The 13,608-nt window shown below is 37.1% G+C and overlaps 1 long non-coding RNA gene across 1 annotated transcript; it reads left to right on the forward strand.

The window, feature by feature from the left end:
- The first annotated feature begins 96 nt into the window (after nt 1-96).
- LOC112162111 lies at nt 97-9,175 on the forward strand. Its single transcript, XR_002922013.2, has 3 exons — nt 97-155; nt 3,645-3,710; nt 8,456-9,175. It is a non-coding gene; the product is annotated as an uncharacterized LOC112162111 (long non-coding RNA).
- Nucleotides 9,176-13,608: the final 4,433 nt, after the last annotated feature.

Genomic DNA, 13,608 nt, shown 5'->3' on the forward strand with positions numbered 1-13,608 from the left:
GATTAGGTTATGAGTCTGGAGAGCGGAACCATGGACACTCTTGCAGCGCCTCCAGGTGGCTGAAGACGGGGCAACTTCCTGTTTCCGTCAGAAGTGCTTTGGAGAAAGTGAGTGCTTGTGTCTTTCCTGCTCTGGAACTCCTTTTCTTTTTCCAGGTTAGTACCCGGTTTTAAACGGCAACAGATGAAAGCCATGAGCTTTTTTTTATTTCTACTGGATTACAAGTATTATTTACTTTATATTTTGTATTTAAATCGGGAAAATGTAACTCTTTTTCGGCAGGAACTGGCAAGAAAAGTCGAACGGGGAGTGGCCGGTGATCTCGCGAGACTTCGTGTCTGGATGACGAGATTTAGGTTATGAGCCAGTGTTTTCATGGCGGCCATGTAGATTGGTTACATCTATGCTTTTGCATGTATTTTAATGATTTTTTTTTTTTATCTCCTGACCTAACTTTAAACATGTTTAAAAGCATAACTAAAATAAATAGTTCTTGTATCAGTTTTAATACAGATATTGAATAATAAAATAAATGTTATTTTGTTTGTTCATGTGAAAGTTGATTCCTAAATGTGCAATGTCCAGTATGTATAATCTAGAAAAGCTAAATAATAGTGAAAAGCATAATTTATTTTGTTTACATTACAATGATCAAAGCAAAGGTGAATCGAACATATGTAAATATTGAATGTTTCTTTTGAAATTGAAATGTGATTTATTAGAAAGGAAAATAGAACAGATAATTTGAACAATTATTTATTTGATGCATCAATCAGATATTTAGTTTAGACTTTTATAGTCAAATTTTATATTGGACATGTGGATGCACTGAATGGAAATTTTGATTTTGTTTAAATGATTTCATAGAAATGATTTGGAGAACTGGGCTGCACGGTGGCGCAGTGGTTAGCACTCTCGCCTCACAGCGAGAAGGCCCCGGTTCGAATCCCGGCTGGGACCTTTCTGTGTGGAGTTTGCATGTTCTCCCCGTGCATGCGTGGGTTTTCACCGGGGACTCCGGCTTCCTCCCACCGTCCAAAAACATGCTTCATAGGTTAATTGGTGACTCTAAATTGTCCCTAGGTGTGAATGTGAGAGTGATTGGGTGTGTGATTGAGGCCCTGTGACAGACTGGCGACCTGTCCAGGGTGTACCCCGCCTTCACCTATCAGCAGCCGGGTTAGGCTCCGGCATCCCCGCGACCCCGAAAGGGACGAAGCGGTTAAGAAGATGGATGGATGGATTTGGAGAATGAAGTGAATGCTCGTGTCTTTCCTCCTCTGAGACTCCTTTTCTTTTTCCAGACACAACATTCTTTTTGTTATTGTGGTTGCCGCACTCTGGACCCATAACATACACACAATTATGTCTTCCAAATATCTATGTGATTATTCTATCATAATTTGCACAAGATGGTTTGTTTATGTAATTCACTTGATGGCTTAATGTTCTTTATCCACATTTTCCAAGATAGATAGATGGATAGATATGCCATATGTTAATGCACATAAGAGTTCGCTTCCAAGGGTGCGCAATAAGCTTCATTCAGTTTGGATTCTTGGGCAAGACCCTTAACTTCACCGTCAACCTTTGTACCCACGAGTGCGCCCAGTTCTGGATCTCCCTGTGCTGGTTCCCTGTCCGGATTAAATACAGGGTTGTGTCAGGTAGGGCATTCGGCCTAAAAATCTTTGCCAAACCACCTTAATTGGCTGTGGCAACCCTTGACAAGATAAGTACCATACATATTAAAAGTGTGTAGGTTATATACATGTGTGTATATATGTGCAAATAAATAAATAAAAGAATAAAAGCCATTTTTTAACAGAAATAAATGAAAAATTATAAAATTATATTAAAGTCTCTCTCTCTCTCTCTCTCTCTCTCTCTCTCTCTCTCTCTCTCTCTCTCTCTCTCACTCACTCTATCAATCACTCTCTCTCTCACTACTGAGCGTTTAAGCCACTATCCAGGATGAAAACAACAAAATTATCAGTCATGTTTAATTCAATTCATGCCAGGCCCAATAAAAAAGTGTTCCTTTAATTGTTGCGATCAGTGTATATATATATTTATATACTTTATAGATAAGTGCCAGCACAGTGTTATCATGAAGTGTAGTAGTTGTGTAGGTAAAATAAAATATCTTGCATCTTTATTTAAATTAAGTACTAAGATACAAACTGGTTCTGCTTCCTGTTTGTCCATGTAATCATGATTAAAGTGACATTATTTAGCTGCGGTGTAGGAAGGATCGTATCCTTTGGTTTGTCTTCAGTCACATTTTCTCAGTCACACCAAGATGTCGCTCCAGGTTCAAGTGTCTAACTGTCCAAAACTGTTGTAATTAAAGTTGATCATCCCCAGTGTTTCTAAGTATCTGCTTTTCAGTTCATGTTCATCAGGTCATCAGCATTGGCTGTCTCCCTTTGTTTTGTGGCTTTGTCACGCTTTAACTTTATTTATTCAAGTTTTGCAGCCCTTTCATTAAGCTTGATTTCCTGCATTTTGGGTCTGACACAAAAATAATCAAACCAAACGTGATTTCTTAGACTGTGGCATTTGTTCAATTTTTATGTGCCATGTACATCCAGCAGAACATTTTTTTGACTCAAGATAATTTTAGATGAAGTGCTGTTGCTTTTAACCTTTTGTTGCTGTATATCTAATCAATTTAGAGAGTAAAGACTATTTAGCTATTTTGCTTCTAGTAAAGTTTGAATTACTTGTTGGTCAGTCTTTGACTGAAATAGCACAGATGAATTACATTAGTTCAACCCTTTGCAATAAAACAAGGAAGGGATAAAGTAAAAGTTTTTTTTTTGTCTCCTATTTGTCAATCTTATTTTTAACATTAGAAAAGCAGATTTTTTTTTAATTCTACAGTCTTCAAAATCCTAAAGATTTTGACCCATTTGTAACATTTGTAAGTGACATCGACAGGACAGTTGATGAGCTTTGCAAAATAAAAACCTGAAGATGAACTGGGACAATACTAAAGAACATTTTCATTTCAGTTAAATGGAGTTAGAAGTTTTTTTTTTTTTTAAAGGACTGCAGGTTACAGAGAAATGAGACCAGACTGCACTATGTGGTAGTAAAATGCATCCTCATGAGTAATGCTTCTAATTACAGCAGAATTGACAAACATTAGCTCTGTGGTTTGAGTCTGGTGTTCAAATTCTACATCAACCTAATTACATGGAAGTATTGATAAAGTTGTAAATGCTGAGCACAGCAGAAGGTAATAAATACAGATATTTAGCATCTATATTCTATTATTCTCCTGGTTTAGAGGCGAGTGCTGCATTGCTTTGTCATTTGACCCAAACTGCTGAAAGTCAAAACTTTTGCACAGATATTCTCTGCACAGTAGACTTTGTCTTTATCTCTTTTTAAATGGCCTTATCAGGGCACAGACTAAAGCATAATTTGCATCCTAAATTAACAAGACAACTATAAAGAATCGTTTTTCTAATAAATGCACGACTTGGCTGACTCCATTGGATGTTGACCTTTAGATCTCAGGACTATTTATGTTTAAATAAAGCTTTTACTGCCTGTGATTTTTATGAAAGAAAAAAATCAACAACCACAAACTGCACATTTCTTTATTTTCTTGTTTTTCTGTCTCACTTTTTTAGGTCAGAGAGGGGTGACTGCTTTTTTTGTGTTTGAACCATCTGCCATGTTCAGCTGCCGCAGACTACGTGAGTTTGGCTGCATTCTCTTATTATCATATTAATGTATTTGTGTTTCCAAAGTCACACCATGGGAGCTGAGGGTTGCATCAAAGTTCTGGACTGTTAGTTTGAAGATTTCTTTGAGTTTTAACAGAAAATGTGTAAAATATGGAAGGCCTTAAAAAAACAGTTATATCTACATTTTACTTGCTAATTAGTTTCAATGCATGTTTTCTATCATAGTTTATACATTATGTTTTTCCTGTTTGTTTCTGTTTACTTTGATGCCTCATGAGCCCATACTTTGACATATTTTGGTCAGGCATTTTCGTAGGGTAGGGTCTTAATGCTTCATCGAGCGGTCATTTTTGAAAGTACACATTATTAAAATGAACAAGTCAGGCAAAAAAAATGCCTCATTAAAATATAGCTATAGAGATAAACATCTTTTTATGCCGTGTCAAGCTGTCTTATATCCCATAGGGTGGGCCACAGTACTCAATTATTGGTTCTTCTTGTTTTATCTACATACTTAAATCTGAACATACATTTTTCTTCGACTTATCACAGCCTATTGGCAGTACAGCCAAATTGACCATCAGTTCATGCAATGTTTTGACATCACAATAAAACAAACTGCCACGAGGATGACAAAGATACAGTGTTTGCTCATTTATTACAAAGGTTGCATTCTAAGAATAACCTACGACAAGAAAGGCGGTAAAACTCCTCACTACACACTTAAAGGGGCCCTACCAGGATTTTCTTAAGCCTTTCAGAGTGAACTATATTTCTCTCTCTCTCTCTCTCTCTCTCTCTCTCTCTCTCTCTCTCTCTCTCTCTCTCTCTCTCTCTCTCTCTCTCTCTATATATATATATATGAGATCATATGTTGCTTTTGGACCTCTAAGAAACAAATAAATTATGAAATATTAGTTATATTACGTGAATTTTTTTCTACCTGGAAGTAAAACGACTCTGTTCCTGAAGCGCAGCCTGCCGCTGTGTGCAGCTAGAGTCTCCTAGAGTCTGTGGCAGCATGCTTGCACTTCTCCCACAAAAATAATTCAAACTTCTTCAAAGATGAATGCACATACCATATATCTGCCTTTAGTAGGCCCAGCCATCGGTACACTCTTTCACACACACACGCCTGCACGGCTGTGCCAGACCGGGAGGGGGGTCTTAAAGAAGCTTCGTGTCTAAAGCAACAAACACCTGTTTGAGCTGGAATTTCAGGACACAACTGGAAGATATACAGTATTCTGCATCTAAAATGAAAGTTTTCTGCTGATCACCACTAGCTCAGTGGAGACATTGAGTGTTGTGTTAGCCTGGAGGCAGAGCTGTCAGAGCAGACTCTTCCTGGAGAGAGCCGTTTGCATCGATCTTACGTCAGCAGTTTTCACCCGCTCGTTTTGGTGGGTATGGGAGCCAGACAGCACAGGTTTTTAGAGGATTACTCTTAAATGCATAAACGGATCAAAATACTGATTTGGGTTCTTCATAGTGAGCAATGAACAGTACAGCACTCCCAACTCGCTTATACGTGACGCCCGTCAAATCCTGTGGCACCGGGGCTTAACAGTCATAAAATTCATTACTGTGGGTAAAAGCAGATTTTGAAAAATAAGTGCAGACAGAAAACCCCATTGAAACCACAAAGACCCCATTCAATTGTTCTAACAAATGATACGAGAGCTCACGATACCAAGCAAAGGCGTGACACATGTATCTAAAAAAATGCAGAGGCTGAGGCTCAAATAACAGATGTGCAGATAATGAACTTCAGAAGGAGCAAACCAATGACTGCAAACGAAATAGATGCAGAAATCTGACAAATCAAACAACAGAAAGAAAAATAAGACAGCAAACTAAAACTCCAAATTCTAACATTTCTCCTCCAGCATAGCATGGATAATCACACTCACTAAAATTATGTAAATTATTATATTTAATCCTCTATCTTTAAACGTTTTCCTTTCTTTTTTATTTGATTTTTTTTTTAACTTTACACTCCAATTTTGTTCTTTCCAACCCAGATCCCATCTCCTTCCTGAGCTGTGTGGTGTTCATTTGTGATGCTTAAACTTGGCAGATCATTGATGAACTTCAGTAACATTCAAACAAAGTATTATAACCAGGAATTTAAAGCTATAGTGAAAGCAATTTTTTGCTTGTTTATTTGGCAGTGGGAGGCATTTTAGTTTTCTTTTGTATTTGTTTTGAGGAGGCACCTTAAAATAAATAACCAGATTATTCTCAAGATGACTCAGCTGGTGGTATATTTATGCAGATTTATACTTCAAAACTGTGAACATCTTTGGTTACAACTCAAGCAGAATTAAAGCTTTCTTGAATTTAACACTCATATCTTGCTAAGCTAACCTGATCTCCTTGTGACATGGACAAATATGTATCACCACATTTTATATAATCTATCACTGGTGAAAAGAGTAAGTAAATCTGCAAAAAAAAAAGAAAAAAGAAAGAAACAACCAGTGGCTTAAATTATTATAGTAAAATAATCCTATAAATTATTGTTTTTTTGTTTTACCATTCTTGATCCTGCTTACAGTCAATAAAGAAAAACATGTTCAACTGAAAATTCAGTTCAAAGTACTAAATAAAACTTCTGAAAGTAGCTACATGTATCCTTTTCTAATGTGTTTTAGGTTTTAGAGGCGGCAAAGTCAGCCCATTGTGTGATACAACCTCTTCCATACTTTTACTTAAAGTATAGTATTTTCTCAAACCCAATTAAACACTCGATTTAAAAGTTTGTCCAAAAGTTGTGCTGTTACTTTACCTTCTTAGCCAACCAGTGAAGGGAATCTATACATATCCAAGGTTTTTTAATACTTTTATATTATGTTACATTTTTACATTTTGTTATCAACAGATCGATGAAGGCATTGTTGCACTAACCCACATGGAGTTGCAGACTAGATTAAATCAGTTGTGAAGGTAAACCACATCGCGCTGTGCCGTAGAGGCGAACCACTTTTCTTCACATGGGTGCTCTCTGAAACACAGACGTTTACATTTAAATGTAAATAATGACTTTATGTTTTAGCATGACCTTTTTAAAGCTATAAAACTGCTGTTGCTATGTATAGTTGAGCGCTGGAAGCTCCACGCTAACGCTAGCTGACCGGCGACTATTGGTAACGTCATCAAGCGAAAATGACGTCCAAGTTATGAGACATTACTTTTTCATAACTCTCCATTCGGAGGGCTAAATGTAGGGGTCGAGAGAAGGGAGGAATTCAGATTGGACAAAGTAAGTTCACAAACTACCACACTTGGCTATTCCACTTTTTTGCTGCCCTCCTCTGATCAAAGTTTCTCCCAGTGTGGTTGGAAGAAATGAGCACATTTTGATAAACTGTGAACAGAAAAAGCTGGTCATTGCTGCACAAAACAAAAATGTGAAAAAGTAAACCCCTGTTTGAAAACGAGAGGTTATAAAGAAAGAAGTGCAGAAAAGGATAAAGCTGAAGAAGGAGGGCTGGACAGGAAGGCTGAATGAGAAATGAGGTGTAGATGGAGAAAGGTTTAAGGAGACATACAGCTGAGAGGCGGTAACAGATTGGACTTCTGCTCAATACTGCATTACCTTTCTGAATTATCTCACCTTCTCTCTTCTCAGTTCCATTCTGCTCCCTCATCTGTCAGCGCAAATCCACCTTTTCTCCATTTCTTTCTGGCCTCACTTATTCTCTGCTTTATCTCCATCTCATGGTATCGTCTAATCTCCTCTGCAGTCTGGCACTTTTCCCATTATCTCCATAGACTTTGAATTCTCAGTTTGTGTATTTGTCTCACTCCTCCGTTCTCTATTCACCTGCTTGCTGTGTCTGACTGAATCAACAAAAAGGCTCAATTTCTCTTATTAATTTCCTTTACTGACTTTTTCATTAACTTCCTTTCTGTCTGCAGACTTCCATTCTTACCCAGCTTTCTCACCATTTATGTCCCACAGTTAGTGCGTTCACCCAGCCCATGTGGTACTTTGATTGTTAAATAAAGTCTTTCACAATGTTTTTGTTGGTCCCACAGTACCAGTTCTCATTGCACTTGTGTCCCCTCGTCCTATCTAAGTCCTCAAGTCCCTTGTCAAAGTTTATAGACCAGCATTACATCTTATATTTAAACAGTTATCTAGTTTATTGAACAACTTCATGGTCTAAAGTGTTTCATCAACAGTTAAACCTGCCACCCCTTACTTAGTAAAGTTGATTTTTTTTTATTTATAATCCCACCACTTTCATGAATAATCTTCCAGAAAATGTGCATTATTGGTCAAGAGGGGAAATGTTGCTCCACAATGGATTACAAAAGTGTGTGTGTTGACGTAAAAGCTGTTTTACCCTTAAACTCTCCTCACATTATTTTCATCCTTTCATGTGACAGTATATTTGAGAGCTGAGTCAAGGAAAAACACACACTCCAAAGTAAAAGAAACAACAAAACACAAAAACAACAGAAACAAAAAAACATACTCCAAGGTGGAGCTTTAACAGTTTCTAAGATGACAATATATACTCTAGAGTAGACAAAACTGGTTAATTATAGCTGAACTTCGTATGTGTGTATAGATGTATATAAAAGTAATGAGGAGACAGAAAAAAGAGCCGATGAAATACAATGAAGAGCTGAAGCTGACTTCCTGCAGAAAATACAAAAAGTAAATGTCAACAGGAAGAAGTTGTCAATCTCTATCAGCAAATGGTTTTGCTGATACAATCACCTCTAAGTTATTTTTGCAGGAGGCGCAATATATGAAGGTTCAAGTACCAAGACCTGAGCTCCAAATTTGACTCTTATATCCCCAAACAAAGACGCTTCTTTCAACTCTCATGAGCAGAAAACATTGACTGTCAATGGCTGAAAAACAACCTGAAGACCTGAATGCTGACCGAAACAGTCTCTGACAAATGGTAAGTAAATACTTGATCTGGAGACACAACTGGAGGAGAAGAATGCCTTCTTTGATCAGCTACTAAGAGACAATCCTGCTCCTGGCCTAATCCATCAGTAGTCCACTCCCAGGTGGTCCATATCCAATGCACTGAAGGAGATCCAGGAATCAAAGCTTCTCAGAGAAAACAGACACCATCTGGACTCTAAAAGTGTTCCAGGAGAATTCTAGGTAGCTCCCAGAACCTAAGAAGAAGTCCTTCAAGAAGAGGGCCAGACACTTTCTGTGTGCGAGGAACAAAAAAAGATTAAATGACAATAAGCCTTGATATTACAGTGTCAGCCTCAAGCCACAAATTCATTTTTTTGAAATAGTTTTTAAGTTTAAGTTTAGGCATTTTATTAAGTTCAATGTTTTTTCTACTTATTTTCTGTAATTCCTTTGTAATTGCTTTTTTACTTGAGTGTGTGGTTTTAAACATTTTATCTCTCATTCTCTCTGTTTTTTATTGTATCCTTTCCTAGAGGTTTTCCTACATTTGGAAGAGCTCCTTCCTCTGCATCATCATCATGAGCAGCCCAGTTTCAGTAAAATGCGTAAATATGCCACGATTTGGGAAATACCGTGTATAACATACGCCAAAACCGGTTTTTGCGTGCATATAATACGCGCGGTCCTAAACGTGTTAAAATGTGTTTTCCACGTTTGACACGTCCCCTGGTGGAGCCATGAGCATCACAGACAGCCCCACAAACGAACACTTTGCTTTTCTAACCCTAACCATAACCGTAATCCTAACCTTAACCAGGAACGACGTCATTTAGAAAAGAGCCGGAGGATTTCTGACCACGTGATCAAAACGAAACCTAAAAAGACGTGTATATTGTACGCCGGAGCCACCTATTCTCAATCATTGCGTATCATATGCACGCAAAAAGCGTGTTTGGCGTATATTATACACGGTATTTCAGAGTGCAAAGTCGTGGAATATGTACGCATTTTACTGAGACCGTGTTGTCCTGAGGATGGTCATTGGAAGCACTGGCAGAATACACCTTACACTGGTCAGAGCACTTGTATTAGTACTGAAAAGTAAAAAATGATCATTTTAAGCCGTTACTGCTTTTGTCCTCTTGTGCTTTGTTTTCTGGCACAGAGTGACTGACTTAAATAAATCGCCCTTCACTTAATCTCCTCTGGATGACTTTCATCTGTTTTTATGCTCTGTTACAGTTGAGTCTTTTAAAATGTGGTTTTGTGTCCTTGCGTTATTTCCTTTTTTCCCTTTACAAAAGACACAGCCACAGGATTATTATTCCTGGTGCATGTAATTCGTCAGCAACTTTTCGCCTCCTCTCCTGCCTCCTTTGTGCCTCTGTTCAGCATTTCCTTTAAAACAAATCATCTCGCTGAATTCCTCATATTTCAGTAACAGATTGTCTTGCTGTGCTGAGGTGAAAATGTTCAGCCTCTCTTTTATCTTTCCTTCAGGTACTGATTACAGTTTTTGTCATAAATATGTATTTTTCTCAGTGACAACAAGCAGATACCACCTTCCCAGATGATTGAATCCATCCCCATACTGTTCAAACAGAGCCATGCAGAAACTGGGTTTCCATCGTTTGAACATATTCCTTCTTTTCTCCCAAAAAACAAACCTGAAATCTGGTGACTTGAAAACTTTCTGGGGTTTGCCCTCTTGTCAAACATCAAAACCTCACTTTAAGGCCTTATTATCGCTCCATAAGCTCCCAAAGTGTTTGGAGTTGAACATCTAACAATCTCTTGTTCAAGTACAGCATTAAGATTGCACAGTTTGAACCACTTCTTCCAAAGATTGTCTAATTTAGTTTGTTTTGTTTTCAGATGTTTTCTTAGTTCTTGTAATGTTCTGTTTCCCACTGTCACAGTAACACCAGTATCTACCCGTTCTCAGGTATTTTAATTGAAGTTAATCATTCTCAGTGTATCAAGAGTCTGCTTTTCAGCTCATACTTATCAACTCATCTGCTTTTTCCCACTTTTTATTTCTACCTTGTCTGACACTTTGTTTAGGTCTAAGTTCATTTATTAAACCATCTCCTGCATTTTTAGGACACATTTCGATCAGTTCCTGACATGTCTAGGTTGCCGTCACTTTGATTAAAGCTGCATGTGACAGATTCATAAAAAAAGCGTTTTTGTTTTTTTTTTCTTCAAAATTGTGGTTTTTCTGTTGATTTTATGTCCATTACAACCATTTCCCTTCCTGTTCGCCTAGAGGCAACGGACAAATCTATGCATTTTTTAGTTTTATCCAGGGCTCAAAATCCACCGTTTTGGCCATTCCCTTGAGTGGCCTTTTAGATCCCAAGTCTACCAGCCAAATGACGTTTCTGCCAGCCAAACATTTCTCTGGAAAAAATAATTTGTGTGTTTCAAAGCAAATCAGTTATTCACTTTATTTATAAAGATTTGGTTGATGAGTGTTCTCTCGCAAAAACAAAACACTAATAATAACTGAAAGTTTATTCTTAGGTCAGGTTTTATTACATTATAAAAATTGAATCTTATTTTAGCAAAAGACACTTATGATCTCTGAACCTTTTATGAACACAGACCTTTCTTTAAAGCATTAACTTATTTTAGCTTCACAACATTATGGAGCAAAATGTTGGGGAAGACTTAAAAATTGACTAATATGAACAGATTTTTTTTTTTAATTTTTTTTTGAGTCAGCCCGAAGACGATATTGGGCACGATAAAGGAGCAAATTCTGTGGGTGACCTGCTGGACACTTACTTTGATATTCTGCTGGACGTATGTGTTGTGGGTGTGGTTCATTTTATGGCATACAGTCTCTTTTTCCAAGATATATATTTTTGTGATTTTTAATATTTTTAATGGAAGCATATACCGTTAATAAAGGAAAACAATGTTAAAGTAAATCTTTGAAGCGACTCTGGGATGGATGTTTGTGGCAAATACTTAAATACTCACAAATACTGTTGTGAGTTTGAGGCCCCTGTAAGAGATGATGAACAATGGGTCACCTGCCAAAGTGTTTCTCTTCCCGCCAAATTAAAATTTTGGCGGGTGTTAATTTAGAACCCTGGTTTTATCTGATTTTCATTTTTGGTTTTATCTGTAAATAGATTTATTTTTCTCTGAAGCCGAAGACTCCTCATCCATTTCTCCTTTCTTCACAACCTTTCCAAAGACCTTTGTTTTGTAATTGGATTTTTTAGCTCTAGGTTTTTAATTTAACAATTTCAGCACCTGAAGTAGTTTTTTTGATGTGCCACCGAGGTAAACAACTTGCATCACAAAGAAGTCACAGACGAAGTTGGTGAACAGAATCTGGTAGTGTTTAAAATAAAACTTCCTTCAAAATTAGAAAATAGTCGAAGCAGAAAACGTGTAAGTACTATTCATGACCGCCCACAATCTTTCAAAAAATTAAAATTCCTGTTCTACACGATGTACAAAAATAAAGCAAGAGAAAGATGAGCTGCTGGATGATCTCCATTGTTGTTTCTTTTCTAGTTGTCTCACTACAATGATGCAATGACACTTAGCAGTCTACACCACGCATGCGCTTTAAAAACAAACCACTCAGTGGGAGTGAGGCTTAAGTGAATACATCACAACAGTTTGGAAACGGCTGTATCACATTTTTTCAGTCAATGTTTTGTTTGTTTGTTTTTTTTCTTCAGTTTTTTGCTCGTTTTACCGTACCCAGACTGTTGACACTTCGAGATATAAAGTTGTCTCAAGGATTTTTTCTGTATATTTTGTCCCCTGGAGATTTGTTCATTTCAATTTTCTGGTCTGAAATCATCCTTTGTTCATGACTTTCCCTTTTAAAGTTTATTTAAGGCAAACTGTCATGTGTCCTCTCCACACATTTTATAAAGGTCAGGCAGTTCTTATCTGTGTTTTTTGGTTGTTCACACCTCAGCGCTGTTTCCATCTTTCTTTTTGTCAGTTGTTTCTCTCTATACTGCATCTAAAAGTCTTTAGTTCTCCATCTTCCTTACCAGACTGTTGTTGTGTCTCCCTGCTGTTGGGCCTATTTATTGTTTCATTAAGTTCTGGATTCTAGCAGCACCTTTTGTTTATTTTTTGAAGTTCAAGTAAAGAGCTTTCCCGTTTTATACAGCTCCCTCCTCCCGTCTGTTTCTCTTCTTGACCAGATTGTGACATTTTCCTTCTTGTTTTCACTCAAGCAGGCCAATACACAAGTTTTCACCGTGAATCAGCATCCGTGAGAATCCCTACGAGCTGTGCAATGAAATAACTAAACCTTAACGGAACAGATAAAACTATTCAACATTTATTACTACGTTATTTGCACTCCATCCAACTGAAAATTCATCATCCTACATAATTTTTGTCTTGATAGTGGTAATGAACATCATTATCCCACTTGATTACACTGATTTTTTTTTAAATCATTTAAAGTTTCTCCCTTTTTGTTAGAAAGACACTTAATATTCAATGTTGTGTTTTTCTTTACATTCATTAAAAGTATTACGAGTTTAATTGAATCACTTTGGATTTCCACCCTCACATGCCTCATATGATTGTTCGGGAGCCATATCAAATAATTTCCCACTATAATTACCACCTTTTGTTCATCCCATTAGCTCTTTAAGCTCCATTTCCTCAGATGATTGCATTTCAGATACAGATAGTTTATTGTGCTCAGGACGGATTTTGTTCTTAAACTTGTTCTTTTTCTTTCCACTGATTTTATTCTACATTTATTGAGACACAGAAAAGATAAAATGAGTCCTATGCCTTTTAAAGCTATACAATCATTTAAAATTAACCAGTTTTTCATCATATAATTTTAGTTAAACTGCCCGTTGTAATGTCTTTGAACCTAAGCACCATGGGTCTAAAACTCCACTTCCAGAAACTTTCTTCCTCAGAACTTTTGTTCCTTCACTTCTACCATTGATTTCTTCAGTTCGGTTGTCTGCATAGGCCACAGCTTACGATTCATATTATCTTCCA

The sequence above is a fragment of the Oryzias melastigma genome, linkage group LG15 (assembly GCF_002922805.2).
Source record: "Oryzias melastigma strain HK-1 linkage group LG15, ASM292280v2, whole genome shotgun sequence".
NCBI classification, from domain to species: domain Eukaryota; kingdom Metazoa; phylum Chordata; class Actinopteri; order Beloniformes; family Adrianichthyidae; genus Oryzias; species Oryzias melastigma.